Genomic DNA, 19,869 nt, shown 5'->3' with positions numbered 1-19,869 from the left:
GTTGGGTACGTAGGGAAGGGAGTGGATCTGGGAGGAGAAGGGGGAGGGCAAGCATGAACAAAATATGATAAGTTAATTTCTCACAGAATTTATAAAACTATTCTTTCAAACAATTTTGAAACTTCATAAAAGGTCATCAGACTAGAGTGCTCCATGCAATACTGACAGATCATAATTGTTAGGGTTAGAAAAGGCATTTGATTATAAAATTAAAAATGTTCTCTCTTCCCATTATAAATAAAATTGGTTTATCTACACCCACATTTTAGCTTTCCCTTTATCAACTGCCAACAACTAGAAAATAATGCAATTAAACAGTCTTTTAATTAATTAGTTGTCATTTCACATTGTACTGAAAACTAACTTACTATGTGGTCTGTAACATCATGGGACCACTTTGTGTTAATTATTCTTGTTCACAAAGCAACTTCTAAGGCAAACATTATTTTCCCTTGCTTTATAAACAAGGAAATCAAGACACAGAAAACTTCAGTAAAACCCAAGGCCACAAAACTTTCCAGTGGTAGAAAAAGAAAAGAGTTTAAACCCAGATTGTCAGATTGAAGACCTTCCTTAGGTACAAGATTACAAGAGTTCTCGTCTTACACATAATCCTACAAACAGCAATAAATTGAATACGTAAGCTGTCGTACTGCACTTTAAACAAAATATGCATATTTTAAGGCTTGTATGACATGATGATATCCCTGGGAACAGCAACAACCAAGTGAATTTTCTGTAATTTGGTACACATCAGTCCATAGTTTCATGAATACATATTTGTTAAATAAGCAGTAGGAAGTGTTTATCACACCAACTTTTTTACTCCAAAGGCCATTTATCTTGTGAAGTCTAAAACATTAATCTTATGGATGGAACTAGAAAAAATGTATCCTGAGGGAACTCAGAACCAGAAAGACAAATATGGTATGTATTTAGCTGTTAAGTCATCAATAAGGAAGCTACAATCCATATAACCACAGAGGTTAGGTAGAAAGTAAGGGACTATGTGGGAGGGAAGGATCTCCCTAGGAAGGGGAAAGAGAATAGATAGTTATGAATGGATGAAGGGAGAGACTGGAGTGAGAGAATCAAATGGGGGGGGGGGATATAAGAGGGAGAGCAAGGAAGAGAATACAGGGAGGGACAAATAAGGGAGGGGTCATATGGAAATCTAACACCCTAGAAGCTTCCTACAATATATACATATATAGGAGTATTCCAAATGAAACTATCAAATAACAGAGGAGCCAGAGTCCCAACTAGACATCTCTGCATACGTCTGCACCAGATGGTGTCCTAGAGCTGGGAGAAATGGACACATCCATTATATGATGAAGAGAGAAGTTAAGTGGCTATCAGATTAATTCAAAAGAATCTCATTGGGGAAACAAACAAGACTTAAGGGTAGACCTCCATGCCCAGAAGTAGTTGGCCAACACAGACTCAACAGCGTCTTGGAGGACTCTTTGTCTCAATGTTAAGGACTTGTTTGTTTATTTGTTTCTATTTTACGGGTCCTTTGCACATATGTATTATGGAGTTCAGTTTGGGGTTTTTATAGGATTCCTTAGTATGCAAACATGTGTCTCTGTATCTCTTGTGTTTTTAATTTGGCTTTCTCTTGTTTGGTTGTCTTGTCATTTGCCAATTCGTTTTGTTTTGCTTTATCTTATTTTATCTTATTACTAATCTTTAGGGAGAGGGGGGTGAATCTGGATGGGAGGGTGAGTGTAGAGGAGACATAGGGGGAAGCAAACCTGTAATCAGAATATACTACGAGAAAAAAAATCCACTTTAAATAAAATAAAAATAACTTTAACCTAATATGAATTATACATGTTAGAACCTTGTTGCACACAAAAAAAAGAATTAAAATTTTCAAAGGCATCTCACTCACCAATTCATAACTCGTCTATTGGTTTGGCCATCAACAGGGACCCCACGTGGCACTATAAAATGTTGCACACTCAGCTAAAATCCACCAATTTTCATAGTTCAATATCTCATTCATTAGTTCTGCTAATAGTTCTGTAGTTAATACATTCAATTATGCAGTTAACTTCTTCCCTATATATCTTCTCTTTAAAAAAAATCTGTTTATGCCATATCCCTGTTCATAAATCTCCAATTATTTCCCACTAAACAAATGCAAATTATTCAATTTATCTGTGGTTCTGTGATCAAATTATTCTTTAGTTTTTTTTTTACTCTGAGCTGGAATTAAATTTAGAGTTCCTGTTTGCTGAGCAAGTGTTCTTCCATAAAACCACCACTTCCAGAGCCCTACTTTCAACTTTTAAAAAATTGTGTTACTTATTCCATTTCTTATTTGCTATTTGTTAGTGATTTGGCATTTCTAAATTACTTGGGTTTTTTAAACTTCTTTTTGGTTTATATTTCTATACACTATATTTGATCATGTTCCCCACAAGCAAAGTTTCCCAAGACCTTCTACCTCTTTACCCGTCCAACTTTAGGTGTCCAGGCTACTCTTGAACTTAAGTCATAACTAGCTGGGATTACAAACCCTTTTTGCATTTTCATTTATTTCACTGTATTCAATCCAGACTACAGTCAAGTAGAATTATTTAGCTTTACACAATCATATTCCATACTTTTATCACCCCTTCTACCTTACTCCTCTCTTAGCATATAGTGGAGGGTTAAAATGTAGCTTCTGTAATCAGTCCTGGATTCAAATTCAAACTGTACAATTTTCAGATCTGACCAATCTCAGCCTTGCTTGAGTTATGACAATGACAAAATAACACTCAGCAGTTCTTTTCCCTCCTAATCAAATGAAGAAATAGATACAGAATGATTGACACGATAATATTTCAATAAACATAAGCTATCGTTTTAGCCAGTATTTTCTTATAACTCTATGGATTCAAGCATAGTTCAGATTTTGCCCTTTATGTAAAAGTTTTCCAGATTTCTCACAAACATAAATTATGCCACTCTGTTCTACATGTCTACCGTTGCTTATGCAAGTATGTGTATTATGGCATTTCACCTGTACCTCGAGGTAAGGAATAGCAAGTGCCAGAAAGCGTTCGCTTCTTTGAAGTCAACCAAGAACACATTGAGTCTAAGCTCTGCACCTTCTAAGCTAAGTAGCTTTGAGTAAATACTTAATCTCATTAATCCTCCGTTTCCTTACTTTCCAAAGTAGGTACAATAATAATTCTTATTTTTGTAGGGCTCTATCAGCATAGAATTATTTCCCTGACACAGGAAAGAGTCACTACTGATAGTTTTACTATCACAACCACAAAGGGGTTATGAATGCACACAGAATGCTTCAGCATTTACACACATGCACAAGTGTGTCTAACATCCTTGTTTAGTTTTAATCTATTTGAAAGAAAGTACAGTCTTAATCATTTCTATACCATGTACAATGTGTTGACTATAATAAACTTAATAAGCATTTATTAAATAAAGTACTGGATGAAGGAACTCTTATTTTAATTTTACTACATAGAAACCATATTAAGGGCCTACATAATTGTACCACAAATACCATGATTGAAATTTCAGTTTTATTTTATAGTAACCATTATAAGTGGTTATGACAGAAATATAGAAGATCGGTGGTTTAGCACTGCCCTCTAAAGTCAGAAAAGAAATCTGCAATTTAAATTTTATTTTGAAAAAAATGTTTTTAGTAATTCTTTGAGAATTTGATATAATATTTTGGTTCTACTCAGTCCCTCAACTCCTCCCAGTTCTATATCCTCCTTCCTATTGATCCACCTGGAGTCCTGTTTAAAAAAAAAAGAGTCTATATAGCAGCAAATGTCCTAATCCTTTGGCTCTTACTTCTTCTGATATGTTCCCTGAGCCTTAGTGTGGGAGTTGTCAATGTAGTAACTGGGGACAGGAACCCCATGCTATTTGACCTACACACTTTGTCTAGTTGCAACTTTGAGGAACAATGTTCATCTGCTGCAAATGAAGATTCTTTGATGTGGGGTGATAGCTACACTTATCTGTGATCATAAGGACGGGTACTTGGAATACAGTTATTAATTATTCTGGTTTAGGAATGCTAGGAGCAATTTCTCTAGGTTCCAGGGCCTTACCAGCCTCAAGGAGTTGGTTAAGTTTACAGTGTCAGGCACAAATTTCCTCCTACTGAGTGGACGGAAGTATTTGAGTTGTATAAAAGGTATTTGGAAAAGCTTCTATCATTCTAAATATAACCATATATATGCATATATATGTATATGGAAAAGAAACCTTGGAACCACACTTAAACTCAGAAGGATGTCATTGACTTTAACACTTTTTACTGAATACCTGTAGTTTCAAAGGTCCAGAAGGAAGAAGATGAAAATTTCACAGAAAACATATCTTTATTTATATACACTAAGCCTGTTCTCCTTAGTGTTTATTATATGATAATTTATATGGAAGAAATATTAAGATAATTCTGCATTACTGGGCAAAGCAAAAAGAAGCCACAATACATAAATACCATGGGGAGAAAATTTTAATTCAATTTAAGAAAAGTATAGTCATGTTACTGACATAGCACTGAAGACAGGATTTCGTTTAGAATCACATCTGTGTGTTTCATATAAATTGTGTGACTATAATATATATTTACCTATTTGTATATATGGTAGTCAATAATGTGTAACATGCTTTTAGATATGTAATAGCCAGTAAAGTAGAGCAAGAACTTTCCCTACTTTAAAAGTGAATAAACTATTATACAAAATATTACTCAGTTTGTAAGTTCATCTCATAGATAAAACTAGTTTACAATTACTGATCCCCTGACTTGAGGACCTACTATATTTTGACCACGATGTAAAAGTGGGTTTCTAATTATTAGAAATCCAAACAACAGCTCGTCATCTATCTGATTTTATTAAAGGATACTTCTATGCCAATCCCTTGTGTTCTATTCAGATTTCATCCAAAAAAAAAAACCTAGAAGAGAAAGAATATTAAATGACAACTTAGCCTTCTCCTCCATCAATACTTCTATTTTGTAAAGATTAAAAAAATCTTAAAAGTTCTGAGGACATTTTAGAGAGATTTCCTTAACTTGGCTTGGTTTTCAGCGAGGCTTAGCACATAAGGCAAAATTTATAATTTGGAGACAAAGAGTTCTGTTTTATTAAAAAGAATTTTTTAATTGGGCAATTGGTTAGGTGACAGGTGCTTTTCATCAATAAAAAAAATCATTTCTTTCAGTGAGCTATGTTCATTGGTGCTTCAAATTCCTGTACACTTATTATGCAAAGCAATATTACCTGAGGATATATCTTCTCTCCAAACTTGCATAATCTTATCACACAGGAGATTTCACATGTAATTGATATTGTTCATCAATTCAAAAAAGGGCAGGAGTTATATAATAGCATGGCAGGTCAAAACACTGAGAATTTTGCTAACAGTTTTCTAGAAAAATTATTCTGAATGGCAATCTACACCACCCTTTAACATGACCATTAGTATCCATGCCCAGGCTATGACATTCACCTATTGTAAATATAACTTTTATTTATCAGATGTAATTGCAGTCTCAAAGGCTTCCTGCTGAATAAGCTCACCCTTTACATCTCTTTCTGAACTCTGGGTGGCTGGTTCAACTCAGCTGTTCCGGCTCAAACTCCTCCACAAGCTGACTGATTCAAACTGGCTTCTCTCAGCTTCTAATTGAATTGCTCTGCTTGGCCTTACCCTGACTCTGGCAGTCTTTTTTTTAACATCTTATATTAGATTTTTAAATTTACATTTCAAAAGTTATCCCCTTTCCCAGTTTCCCATCCATAAACCCCCTAACCTATCCCTCCTCCTCCTTCTTCTATGAGGGTGTTTCCCCACCTATCCACCCACCCCTTCCTGCTCCCCTATCCGTATTCCCCTACACTGGGGCGGGGGGGGGGTGGTCCAGACTTGGCAAGACCAAGGGCTTCTCCTCTCTTTGGTGTCCAACAAGGCCATCCTCTGCTACATATGTGACTGGATCCATGGTTCTGTTCATGTGTAGTCTTTGGATAGTGGTTTAGTTCCTGGGAGTTCTGGTTGGTTGATATTGTTGTTCTTATGGGGTTGCAAGCCCCTTCAGCTCCTTCAATCCTTTAACTCCTCTGATAGGGACCCCATTTTCAGTTCAGTGGTTGGCTGTGAGCATTCACCTTTGTATTTGTCATGCTCTGGCAGAGCCTCTCAGGAGACAGCTATCTCAGCCTCCTGTCAGCATGTACTTCTTGACATCAGCAATATTGTCTGGGTTTGGTGGCTGTATGTATACAGGCTAGATACCCAGGTGGGGCAGGCTCTGGATGGCCTTTCCTTCAGTCTCTGCTTCAAACTTTGTCTCCACATTTCATCCTATGAATATTTTTGTTCCCCCTTCTAAGAAGGACTAAAGCATCCACACTTTGGTTGGCCTTCTTGAGTTTCATGCGGACTGTGGATTTTATCTTAGGTAATCTGAGCTTTTGGACAAATATTCACTTATCAATGAGTGCATACCATGTGTGTTTTTCTGTGTTTGGGTTACCTCACTTGGGATGATATTTTCTAGTTCCATCCATTCGCCTATGAATTTCATGAAGTCATTGTTTTTAATAGCTGAGTAGTACTCCATTGTGTAGATGTACCACATTTCTGTATCCATTCCTCTGTTCAAGAACATCTGGGTTGTTTCCAGTTTCTAGCTATCATAAATAAGGCTGCTATGAACATACTGTAACATGTGTTTTTGTTATGTGTTGGAGCATCTTTTGGGTATATGGCCAGTAGTTGTATAACTGGGTCCTCAGGGGCAATCTTTTCTAATATTCTGGATCCTTCTCATCCTCTAGTTCTTCTTTCTTTTCCTGTAATATGTCTCTATAAAAAATATCCCAGTAAAACTGCTTCCTCTGACCTGCAAGGAACTGCATGGTCTGAATTCACTGAACTGATTCAACAGAATTAACTGCTCCCTGCATTGGTCTTAAGTAGCCTCTTTCCTGTCTTGTTCTTGTATGATCTGAGTGTATTCTATCTCTGACTCATTGTATCAGATCTTTTCTGATTCATCACTTTGTCTGCCCCTCAATTAAAAGTCACTTTCTAACGTGGTTGCTTCCTTCTATAAGCCAACCTTACTTTCATTGTTTGGGATTAAAGGTGTGTACTAAGGGTATGTCTTCATCGCAGCAAGATCCTACCATATAATCCAGAGCATGTCTGCAATCTGGCCAGTTCATGAAGACCTAGAAGGCCTTTGGATATGATTCCTTCCCAGAGTATCCATATTGCTGGTTTAAAATTCCTCAACCTACACTACACTTTAACATGACCAAGTGTATACATGCCCAGGTTAATGACATCCACAAAAGCTATAATAATTATGTCTTCTGAAAAGGATAATTGCTCCTAGATTCATCAGAAGTGACCATCAATCCTTACTACAATTAAATCTGCAAGAAACATAAACAGAAGAAAAAAATCAAGTCCATCTGCTAAGATGTTCACTGGAACTACATCCTAGCAACGATGAGCCAAATGATTTTGATGTGATTACTCGAACTTAAGAGTTTCAAGTGCCAACTGTATTTCACACTTATTAGCAATTACTTCATCTGCAGTAACTATAAAAGAATAAATTAGGAAGGGCAATTCTCTTTTATTTAAAATGATCGGTTCTAACTTATTGAATCCCTACCTGCTGTTTATATAGTTGAGATCCTTAACAAAGCCACTTAGGAAATTTAAAAAAATATACTTGCTTTCATATTTAATTTGAACACAATGAATTTATGTGTTGCTATTATCTCTTAAAACTTTATTCATATATCTGGCTTTGGCTTGATAAGTAATTTTATTTCAAACAGAGAAGGGGAAATCGGATTTACATGCAACATGCAAAAGCTAATATAAAAATTACTAAGGCTATTTTAGGAATTTAAGTAAAGCTAAGTTTGATTACTAAGACAGTAAAAGAGGAAAAATATGTTATTTTTGGAAGCAAAGCTATCCTTCATGACTGACCACTTCATTTGAGTAAATATAGTCTCATTAATGATTTATTTTATCCCTAAAATTAGCTGTATTATGGCATTATTCACATCCATAAACATGCTGCCATTTTTAAACATGTACTCTTGTACAGTCTCCACAACCCAGCTACAGAAGGCCTCCATTTTCTGTCCATATTCCTTTACATAAAGCCCCAGGAATCTTTCCTCTGCTACTCTAGTAGGTTTGTCTTTTTTTAACCTTACAAAAATAAAATTATAAGGTACACATTCTGTGTAAACTATTGCCTTCAACATAGTTTTTAGATTAACTCCTATATTTTGATATATAAGTAGGAAATTAGTTACTATTTATTAACAATCATCATCATCACCACCAACTCCACCATTTTGTGGTGTTAGGAACTGAACCCAAGGACCTCATGTAGGCTGGACAATCACTACCTAAATCTCCAAGCCACCCCTTAATTGCTTTGTACAACAAATAGTACTTCTGCAAATGAATATGACAAATTTTGTTTACATAGTCAGATAATTGTGTTGCTTCAGCTTGGGGCCACCATGAAATAAGTTGTCATGAACAATCATGCAGTGCGTGCGTGTGTGTGTGTGCTTATTTCTCTTGAGTAAAATATCCAAGATGCAAAGCCACATGGTAAATATATTTATTAAACCTTCTAGGAAGCTACCAAAATAGTTTTCAAAATGTACGCTTTAACATCCGTACCCTCTGTGTATGAGATTCTAGCAGCTCTACATCCTAGGCAGTGGTGAATTTTATCCTTTTAGCCAACTTCATGGGTGTGTTCAAGCATTGCATGGTACTTGTAACTTGAGAATCTGGTGTTAGTGGCTGTTAAGTGCCTTCTGCTATGCTTGGAGACCATTCACATGCCGGCGTCAGTGGAAACTGGTAAGTCATGCCCATGGGTCTATCGGTCGGTTTGACTCTTCGCTGTGGAGTTATGTGAATGAATATCTTGTGTTCTGTGGGTAACAGCAATGAGCTCTTTGGTTCATTCACACCCACTAATATCCTCCTATACTTTCTTCTGATGGGTTAAGGATTTTACCCTTGCACTGTGATCTCGGGCCCACACTGAGGTTGCTGCCATGTTGTGCATACCTAAAGCCTGGGATTGGTTTTACTTTTTTTATATGGGTTGAAATTACTCCACCCCTATTTGTTCAAGATTGTTTGTTTCCCAGTTAAAGAGCACTGAAAATTTTTAATTTTTAAAAAAAATTTATTTTTGTATGTTGTGTTTTTGTGTGTATGTGTGATACGTGTGCTTGGGGTATGTCTGCTGGCACATACATGCTCTTGTGTTTGTTCTTGTCTCTTTCATGTTCTCTGCTGCTCACCATCGCTTCCAGGCTTCCAGGGAGTCTTTAGTCTCTGCCTCCCGTATTACCACAGGAACACGGAGATTACACATGGGTGACACTTTGCCCAGGTTTTGCAGGTTCTGAGGATTTAAACTCCTCCTCAGGATTTAGTCCTCAGGCTTGCAGCATGAATGTTTTAACCACGAGAAATCTCCCCAACTCTCTGCAAGGCTTCTTTGTTTGTTTGCTTTAAATCGACTAACCAGCCCTTGTCTCATAGGCCAGAGGGCTGGAGTGTGGATCCCCAGTTACGGCAGTGAACTAACGTAGTCCTGAGACATACTTACTTATGATGCATAATGATTTATTACTGATGCCTGGCTGATTTGTTGCCATTAAGCATTTTGATACTGTGTTTCTGATTGCTACTGATCCACAGTTCTTTGTAGGATATGGAGACTTTATTATCACAGTCATGACAGCATCCTACATTAAGTTGGGAAAAGCCCTCAATTTTTATTTTCTAAAAGATTTTTATTTAACCAGGGAAACATCTAAGTCTGAAGTTTCCCTATCTGTTCTCACACTTGGATAAAGGATAAGACTGTGTACCACAATTGGAAAGAAAGTAGATTATAATTATACATATATAATTATATAATATACAGATTCTGTTTATTAAGTTGTTTTCACAATCTGAAAAAGACAAGAGAATAGGGAATGATGCAATTACATTTTAATTTACACAATAAATCATTCATTAAAAATATTAGTTTATCCTTCACTCTAGAGGTAACTTAAGACTCATCATTAAGATTTAAGTTTCCTGAATGGATCAGCAAGATCTCACCAATGGGCTGGTGGTAATGATAATTCTTGATACTTCTGAACTACGGGAAATTTTATAATAACATTCTCCTGGTATTGTTTTTTCTGATGAAGTTTTTCTTTTCCTGTCTTCATGAACAGACATTGCTCTGCTCTGTGGAGGTTAATATTCTGTTACAATTAAAAGACAATTTCTCTCTGTCTCTGTCTCTGCCTCTCTCTCTCTCTCTCTCTCTCTCTCTCTCTCTCTCTCTGTGAGTGTGTGTGTGTGTGTGTGTGTATGTGTGTGTGTGTTTTCCTTCTTCTCTCCCTCCCTCCTTCCCTCCTGTATGTTCTTTTGTCTGAAAACTAAGGTGGATTAGCTGTCCAAAACCCTATTCTTTATTTATAACTTAGTGGAATTATATTACTCCATCTCTGTTTTCCTCCCCCTTACATTCTTATAGGATCTTATATCTATGCAGAAAACAGGAGTATCTGGTGAGCCTGGCAACTTTCCTTTCAATTATTGTATACAGCCATGTCTTTCAATGAATCTTGATAATGAATTTCTTTTTTTCAATGTTCTGGTAGTTTACATAGATTGTTCTGTACCATTATCAATGTATATAAGTCTGGCATGAATATTTTTAAATAAGACACATTATTTATACCTGTGTCTGTGGTGTACAGCTCTCTTCATTGCTTGCTTCCTGCTGGCTGGGTCATACCATTTTTTCTATTTTGAACAAAACCTTTAATTATGTTAATATTCACTTCCTTCTTACTGAAAGTCCACATTTATCACTTGGAATTAGTCATTTCCTGTCTTACTCATGCTTTTCCCAATTTCCCAATTTCTAGAAAATAAGTCACCTCTCACATAGTATTTGTTCAGTTTATTTTATACCAATGAAGGCAGATGCTAATAAATCCTAAACTTGGGAGTGGGTATGTCTCTAACTCCTTTGCCTGCTCCTGGGACTCTTTTCCTCCTGCTGGGTTGCCTCATTCAGCTAATATCAGAGCTTTTACCTTGTCTTATTGTATCTTGTTTTACCTTGTTTGGCTGTTCTTTCTTGGAGGCCTGCTCTTTTCCTGAAGGAAAATGGTGAAGGAGTAGAGCTGAGGAAGAAGGAAAGTAAAGGATTCTGGGAGGAATGGAGGGAGGGAAAACTGGTCAAGATGTATTGTGTGAGAAAAATCTATTTTCAATAACAAGAGAGAGAGAGAGAGAGAGAGAAATAAAACAGTAAATGAAAACTTCCTCTTATTTAACCAAGTAGGAGCAAAGTATCAAATTAACCTGAACTTACTATGAACATAATTTCACTACCACTTACAAGGAATTTACTTAAAATTATATTGTTTATACCTATTACCTCAAAAAATTCACTTAAATTTCTTAAATATTCATTGATCAAAAGCAAATGGGAACTAATAGCTCCATTATAGAATCATGCATGTATCTCTTTCTGTAGGAAGGAATCTACACATACATTACTCAGGGTTTATTTGTGTTAATCTATATACAATGTAAACCCATAGATAATGGAAAACTCCAGTGATAGTGCTGTTTATGAATGACTGCCTGCTACTGAGAGAGGAGATGATAAGGAAAAAGTCATCATGAGTCTCAGAGACAAGACCTGACTAGAACACGATTGACAATATTTTCTGCTTTCTATATAATCTGTGGTTAAAGACAAGATGTAAGACACATTTGAGGACGTACATCTACTTCCTTCCCAGATTCCTGGTTCTCGGAATAAAGCAATTTAAAGATTCAGGTCTTGGTTTTGCTTATGTGTCTGTGCAGTGTCCTGGATTCAAGCACAAAATGACTGTTGAGGACGAAGGTAGAGAAACAAAAATATCTCAGGACCCCTTGAACTTGGTGTATAAAAGGACATAGCAAAATGAAAAAATGAGAGATGATTTGTAAGTAATTAGAGATGAAATAGGTGCTGGAATAATGAAGAGAGAACAGATATTTCCAACAATGGAGAATGAAAGAAAGAAGACAATGCTCTTGCATTTGAACACCAATCCTACAGGGTATGAGAGTTCCTTGCAAAGAAGAGAATGTGAATGGAGCCAAACAAGCACATAAGCACAGCAGTCTGAAGGGATTATCTGTCTGACCAACTCTTCCATAAACAAAAGCAAAATGGAAGACTGTGTCAGGGTTCTGCTGTAAAAAGAAGATGCTTTAAAAGATGATCAACACAAGACAAGGCACAATCTCTACTTCTAGTTGTACTGTGATTAAGAAACCAAAAAGCACCAGAGTTGAGTACAAAGCATTCATGAGAAATTTTCTCTCTGAATTCCATATATATATATATATATATATATATATATATATATATATATATATATATATATATATGTATGTTCTGGACAACTGGTCTACCCTTTTGAACTATGTTAGATGATACCTGAAGTATTTCTCATCTTTATGAGTATAGAGAAAATACTATCTATCATTTGTATAGACATCAATTCTAGGAAATTAGTATAGACATATTATTTACAGGACTACTCATATTTCTCCTTTTCTGCTTCCATTTAGACAACTGTGATATAAAAATGCTCTTGGTGGGTGTATGTGTAAATACATATGAATGCATGTACATGTGTGTACTATACTGAAAACAGCAAAGACTTGATGTTATCAAGATACGTCAAGATCTTCAATAATCCCATAATAAAAATCAGTATTGCAAAATACTAATCTATTATATAACAATATATTCTTGGTCATGCTCATCTTTATATGATACTTTTATTCGTCTTGGAGGAAATAGCTATTCGGTTATATAAAAGTAAAATTTAGAACAACCGAGCATACAGTTGAAAGATATGTGTGTTAACTAAACTACAAGAAGTTGACAAAAGCTGAGGAAGCATTTTACACTAAAAAAGCACATGAACACAAGTTAGACATTGAATCTGTTAGGTCAGCAGGAAAGTAGCAACTCCAGGCTATAATAACACTAAAGAGATATAATAAGAAAATAAATTGAAGATTTTGAGCAGTCTGTTTTAATATTAATGCAGCCAAGAGTAGGTTGGGGGCACAGAGCTGCCACAGAGCCGAGAAGCAGATGGTTTACACTGACGATTTGATACTTTGGGGTGACTTCCACAATTAGCATTATTGGCATGTTAAGGATAGTCATCCATTTCTTTCTGAAGTGAGAAGACATATTTTACTGCAAGCATTAAGAAAACAAGCCTCAAAGCCTATAGATATGTTTATCATTTCCCTCAGTCCATACGCAAAGACAGGCCATGCTAATCCAGAATGCAGTGCTCGCTCATGTAAAGATGAAATACATAAACAAAACTAGAGTCTGAATGACAAGTTTATTTAATCATTACTCAGGAAATTAATATAAGCAGAGATAGACAATGTTTGAAAATATTTAAATATACCATGACTCATTCACGGAAAGAAAATTGGAAGACTCTCTTAGAACACATTTGATGTCAGTTAAGAAATCATATCTCTGCAGAAAGTATTTTGCTGATCTTGTTTCTTTCATAAAACTTTGCTATCCAGTGGGAGAAAAATCTGAGTTATTATAAAGTATGTATGAAGCTACTAATGTGAAACACATTAATTTGAGTGTCAATATGCAAAGAACTAATACAAAATAAAAATAAAGGTTATGTATTTCTGTAAAAAAATAATCTGCCCCATTCAGTGGTTTTAATTGATAATATTTCTGTTACATTTACTACATTATAGGTAGTTTTCCAACATGAAAGTGTCTTCAACTATGTTACTCATCACTATGAACATTGAGGTGTGAACGCTAGGAAAGAGGAAATGGGTCTGGGTGTAGGCTTTTGACATAAAACTTCTGGGTCAGTTTTTATATCAAGATCCAACTTTGACCAAGCTAATTTTAAGTAAATAAATGGTAGGCTGCTCTTGGCATCAACGACTTGGGAAGTAGGAGGACTCTGTTTTGTGTTCATATTACTGTTGTCTAAAGCTTTGTGCGGCACAGACAACATAGGTACTGAAGTTCTGGATTGAATGTTTTCTATTTTCAATAAATGCAATTTGATTGAAATATTTTACTAATTTAGATTATCCAAAGGAAACAACTGATCACATTTATGTGCCCTCCAAAATCAAATCTTTAATTATTGAGCAGATTAACAATGCTAGGTAGTTTTAATATTTCTTGGCTCTCTTGGAACAACAGTAACAATGAAAAATAAGTGGGAGAGAGCCTTGGAGATACAGCAGGGTAAGTTAAAAACCACAGCACTACCTTTCTGCCTGGGTGGCTTTTCACTATATGCCAGAATTCAATGAAATATTCCTGATGCAACCCATACATCTTAATTGCAATACCTAAGCCATACTCAACACATACTTGGAATCAAGATAGTAAAAGTCCCTGATTTCATGTACTTTATTGTTGACTCATCCCCCACTCTCAACATAGACTTTTCTAAAAGTCAATCATTTCATCTCCTAGAACAGAAGGTTTTCTGCTCCTTAGCGTATAGTTCCATTATCTGACAATCGCTTTGAAGTGTATAGATCTCTGGTCAAACAGAAGTATATCAAATGAATCTGACCTTATACTATTAAATCTGTTATAACATCTGGAACATCATTTTGTTTAAAATCAAAGCCTCTTTCTTGGTCACCTTGCATCCAACAACTAGTGGGGAACATCTAAGCACCTCTTCAAACAGGTCAAACCTGAGGGCTACTGAGCCTCCAGGTTCCCAATAAAGCTGGCAGCAGATGGACCGTCTGGTAGCTTCTCCAATCAAGTCTGAATCCACCACTGCTGGGGTTCAGCAAAGCTGTCTCCTAACACCATCTTTCCTAGGGTAATTTCCCTAGTCCCAGGTGTCTTTACAGCTAATTTTTAAGTCTTTATAGTTATTCTTCATGCATGGCTTATTAATCAATAATGCTAAATTTTTTCTGGAGCATTATACATAAAATTATAAGCAAGGAATGTTAAATGGCTAGAGTCAAAACAAAGACACAAGGAAACATTGAAATAAAATAGTAAAAATAGATTTAAAAAATTTTTGAAAGAGTCAAAGCTGAGTAATACCATTTCATGTCAAGGATAATATATGAAAATCTCTCTCTCTCTCTCTCTCTCTCTCTCTCTCTCTCTCTCTCTCTCTCTCTCTGTGTGTGTGTGTGTGTGTGTGTGTGTGTGTGTGTCTGTGTGTGTGTGTGTCTCTGCCTGTCTGTCTGCATGTCTGTCTGTCTGATCTGAAGTATAAAAGGAAATAAAATAATGATCTCAGAGCTAGAGAGTTGTCTTAGAGATAGGGTGCTCTGAGTTCAGCCAGGCATTTGTGATCATTACCATACTAATCAAAGCTTCTATGGGTTCTCTAAGTTGTAAGTGAGAACTCAAATTGGAATCTAAAACTATATAGCGGATGGTATTCAGATTATAAATTCTTCTAAGTTAAAAGCTAAAATAATGAATCAATGCTAGTTTGGATATGATAAGAAAGAAGTAAAAATCTACCAGAAACACACTAAAACAATGGTGAGTGAAAACACCTCAAATGTTATGAAAAGGCTTGTTATGCGTGTCAGGCGATAATGTACTTCTCTAGCGTGTGTGACCTCTGGCTTCAGTCTCTAGTCCAGGACAAATGGTCCCTGGGTACACAGCACTAACAGAGGTGGAGGCAGGAGGCTCTGAAATTGAAGGTCCTCTTCAGCCACATAGTGAGTGCAAGCCTACAGTACATGGAACCCTGTCTCAAACAATGAGGAAAGTGGTGAATGAGAAGGTAAGTACTACAGAAAGAAAAACACTAAATAAAAAAGGCATCCGTGGAGAGAGGAAGAAAGAGGCAGGCTGTCCCTGAGCTGTGAATATAAGCAAAGCATAATGATAAAAATGTGTGAAATGTCAGTCAATGTGACAAAGAGAATAAGAAAACACCATACTAACTTGAAGACAAAAATAACAGAAGAAATTGTAATAGTTCAATTATAGTAAATATTTCTTCGATATTACCAAAATCCCAGTTAATAGTCTTTACTACGTAAAACAACAGTCCATGAAAAAAAAGCACCAAAGAAAAAATATCTCTGGAGAAAGGGAGCTTAGCCAATGAACTGCTGTTAGATGTAAGTTTAAGGGACTGGGGAAAATTAAATTAACATCTTTAAAATTCTCCTCACATGCTGCGGCACACTTGCAATTAGTCTTTACAATGGGAAAAATAAGCAATTTCATTTAAAGAAGTTTCTAATGAAAATAACAGCAAATGTAATACAAAAAGTTATTTAGAGACTTTACTGTGTAAGACTGTAAAATCAAAAGTGGAGTGAGTTTGGGGTAATGATACCTATAAAAAATATTTTAAGGGATTTTTTAATAAGTTTCTGAAATATTCAGAAGGGCTTAAAAGTGAACCTTTAGCTCGTTCTAAGAACATTTTTCTTCAAACCCATGTTGCTCTCTTACCTCTTCCATGGCCCCTCCATGTGAGGTGTGACCGTTGTAGCCAGGCACGTCATAAAACTGACAGGAACATCAGTTACTCTCAAAACTTCTGTTCTCATTATTAAGACTGATTTTGCAAGTAACAAATAATATACCCTAAATAATACACGAATTGGTAAGGAAGCAGAGAAGAAGAGGAATGTGATAGCTAAATTTAAAACTATACCAGTTGGAAATAATTTCTGAATGTTTTCCATACAGTGTTAAATTAGAAGCTCTCCTGGAACTGCTAGAACTCTCAACCAAAATCAAATCTGCTGCTGGGAAGTCTGTTGAATAGCAGCTTACTCCCACCAGTGATCAAAGTGACCCAGCCAGATCTCCAGCTGCTTATGCTATTTTGAATAAAATTTCCATTTTTTAAAAAAAAATAGATACATCAGATGAAAGTTCATTTAAAAGTATTCAACTCTATCTTAGCAAAAATGGCCAGACTTAAAAAAAAAAAAAGGAAGTAGTTGCTATATTGCTGTTAGGCTTTCTGTGACACTCCTTACCCGAAGCACTGAGGAAGACAAGACCTCGCCAGTGCTGGGGAGTTAAGGCTATGGCTGTGGAAGAGGAAAGCCTGCACTCCACTCTCCACTCCTTCTTTCTAAATGACTGTGGTCCCTTTGACCTTAAAAAGAACTCCAGTTGAATTGCGAAGGGTAAGGAAGAACCTAACATCTGAGATCTCAGTCCTGAAGCAAGATGGTAACCTTCCCTGGTAGTCACTGGTGTCTTAGTCAGGGTCCTTTTGCTGTGACGAGACACTGTGACCAAGGCACAAGGAAAAGGTTTACTTAGGGCTGGTTTACAGTTCTAGAGGCTTAGTCCATTTTCATCCATGGACACATATAGCACCAGGATGTGAGCTATGTCTTGATCCAGAGAGAGAGAGAGAGAGAGAGAGAGAGACAGAGACAGAGACAGAGAGACAGAGAGAGAGAGAGAGACAGAGAAACAAAGAGAGAGACACAGAGAGACAGAGACACAGAGAGAGACAGAGAGAGGCACAGAGAGAGAGAGAGAGACTGGGGCTGGCTTGGGCTTTTAAAAGCTCAAAGCTCACCCCACACTGACATACTCCACCAACGAGGCCATACTTCTTCCAATCTCAGCACAAGTCTTAACCCCACCAATCCTTTCAAATAGTGCCTCTCTCTGGTGAATAACATTCAATTATATGAAGCCCATTCTTTTTTCTTTTTTTTCTTTTCTTTTTTTTCCGGAGCTGGGGACCGAACCCAGGGCCTTGTGCTCGCTAGGCAAGCGCTGAGCTAAATCCCCAACCCCTACATGACTGTTTTTTTTTTTCTTTGTTTTCAGAGCTGGGGACCGAACCCAGGGCCTTGCGCTGGCTAGGCAAGTGCTCTACCACTGAGCTAAGTCCCCAACCCCCATGAAGCCCATTCTTATTCAAACTACACAATGGCTCAGGAGCCTCTTCTAGGCTTTATTCTAGAAGTAAATAGAATAAACACCACAGGCTTCTGGATACCCTTGTTAATGATAGAAAAAGTCTCTCACCTGGTCACAGGCAAAGGACATTCAGTGTCAGGGGAAGCTCAATGCACTCTTGATTGGAAAAAAAGAACCATAAAGTTGCCTCATTTTCTAAGCCTCAATTCCATAAAAAATTCTCTGATGGCAAACCCTGACCTTTTATTTGCCTTTCTGTTTTAAATTATGACTTCCCAAGAGATTCTTAAAACCTAGGCCTCAGGATTGAAGGAGCTCATAGCAAAAGCAATGAACAGGCAGGAAACGACAAGTCACTTTAGGTGCTGTGACAGCAAAAAGGAGGCGACTTGGTTGACAGTGGTAGCAGAGGTAGAAATAATTGAGCACGCAGGAGAGAAATGAAGAAAAATAAACTGTGACGTAAAATTAGAATATGTAAATACACGCTCTAGAACTAAAATAAAGTATAATTGACTTTTAAAATTCAGCTTAGAAAAAGTCAATGGGGAACAAGAAATTTAGTGTTTTAGGGTACAGGCAAAACCAACTTTAAATGGGGGTGGGGGTGGGGGAGAACTAGCAACCTTAGTAGGTCTCCAGTATAGGAGTGCTAATTTTAATCTCATTAAGACTGCAATCAAACAAGTAAGGATATGATGGCCAAAGAAGCAACAGAGGAATGCTTTTTTAATCTTAACTTATGCTCAAATTAAAAGGGCTTGCTTACTCTTAAAAAGGAGTGAGCAATACACAGAGAAAAAAACTTAATAGTCTTTTGCTCTGCGGTTACAGCAAACGTCTTACTAGTATCTAGATGTGGGCTATGAGGAGGCAGATACTCATGAGGAACCGAGTTAGCAACAAGCTTCTCAATTTTAATATCAGAAGCTCAAAGACAGTGGCCCAATTATCACAAATAATGCAAGAAAAGAACTGTGAACAAAAAAATAATCTGATTATCTATGAAGATCTTGCAGTAATACTTATAGAAGTGAAGCTGTCATTTATTTTTTAAAAGTATGCATTTTAACCACTTTGCACATAACATGGAAAGCTGACTGTTTTATTTGCACGGGCTTCAGTCACTTTTGTACTGTGACTATATAAAATTTTGTAATATATATAATTTTATTGTGTAAAACTATGTAACATGTGTTCAAGACCACCCAATCTACTGTAGCCATTTTTGCTAATAACATGAGAGGAGTTGGGCCTTTTGCTATATAAGAGGTAAATATTGGGATGGCATTTACTTAAAATCAGTCCACTTTAGAATTCACTCTATTTTCTACTTAATACTCCCTTCTACAAAGGAGTTATTATTTCTTTCAATTCAAGAAATTCTGCAGCAAGCCATTATTGTCAATAACTAATAAAACTATGGTACAGTGGAAATTCATTAGACATTATAAGGAGAGCATGGGGTAGATATGCTACCACTGGTAGAACGCTTTCAGGGTGAATACAATTCTAGAACCAAAACAAAAGGGAGGATAACAGGGAACTGTGATGATTGTTGAAATTATACAAAATATAAATACAAACAGAACATGTCTTAGGCACAAAAACAAGGTGAGAACAGAGAAAACACAACTAACTCGTGATGAATAATGAATACAGCTAACATTAAGTCATAAGTTGGGAGCTTTAAAAGAGTCTACTCAGACTCAACAAGAGACAAACTTAAAGGTGACTTTAACAATTTTACAACTCAAGTTTTGCACATGCTAGCCAAGTACTCTGCAGCTAAGCGCCATCCCCAACACTAT

The 19,869-nt window shown here is 36.4% G+C and overlaps 1 protein-coding gene across 15 annotated transcripts in view; it reads right to left on the bottom strand.

The window, feature by feature from the left end:
* Anks1b (ankyrin repeat and sterile alpha motif domain containing 1B) overlaps nucleotides 1-19,869 on the bottom strand; it is a 1,165,904-nt gene that overhangs the window by 854,201 nt on the left and 291,834 nt on the right. The window lies entirely within an intron of this gene.

This window comes from Rattus norvegicus, chromosome 7 (genome assembly GCF_036323735.1).
Source record: "Rattus norvegicus strain BN/NHsdMcwi chromosome 7, GRCr8, whole genome shotgun sequence".
NCBI classification, from domain to species: Eukaryota; Metazoa; Chordata; class Mammalia; order Rodentia; family Muridae; genus Rattus; species Rattus norvegicus.
This window is presented reverse-complemented; position numbering and strand designations above follow the sequence as displayed.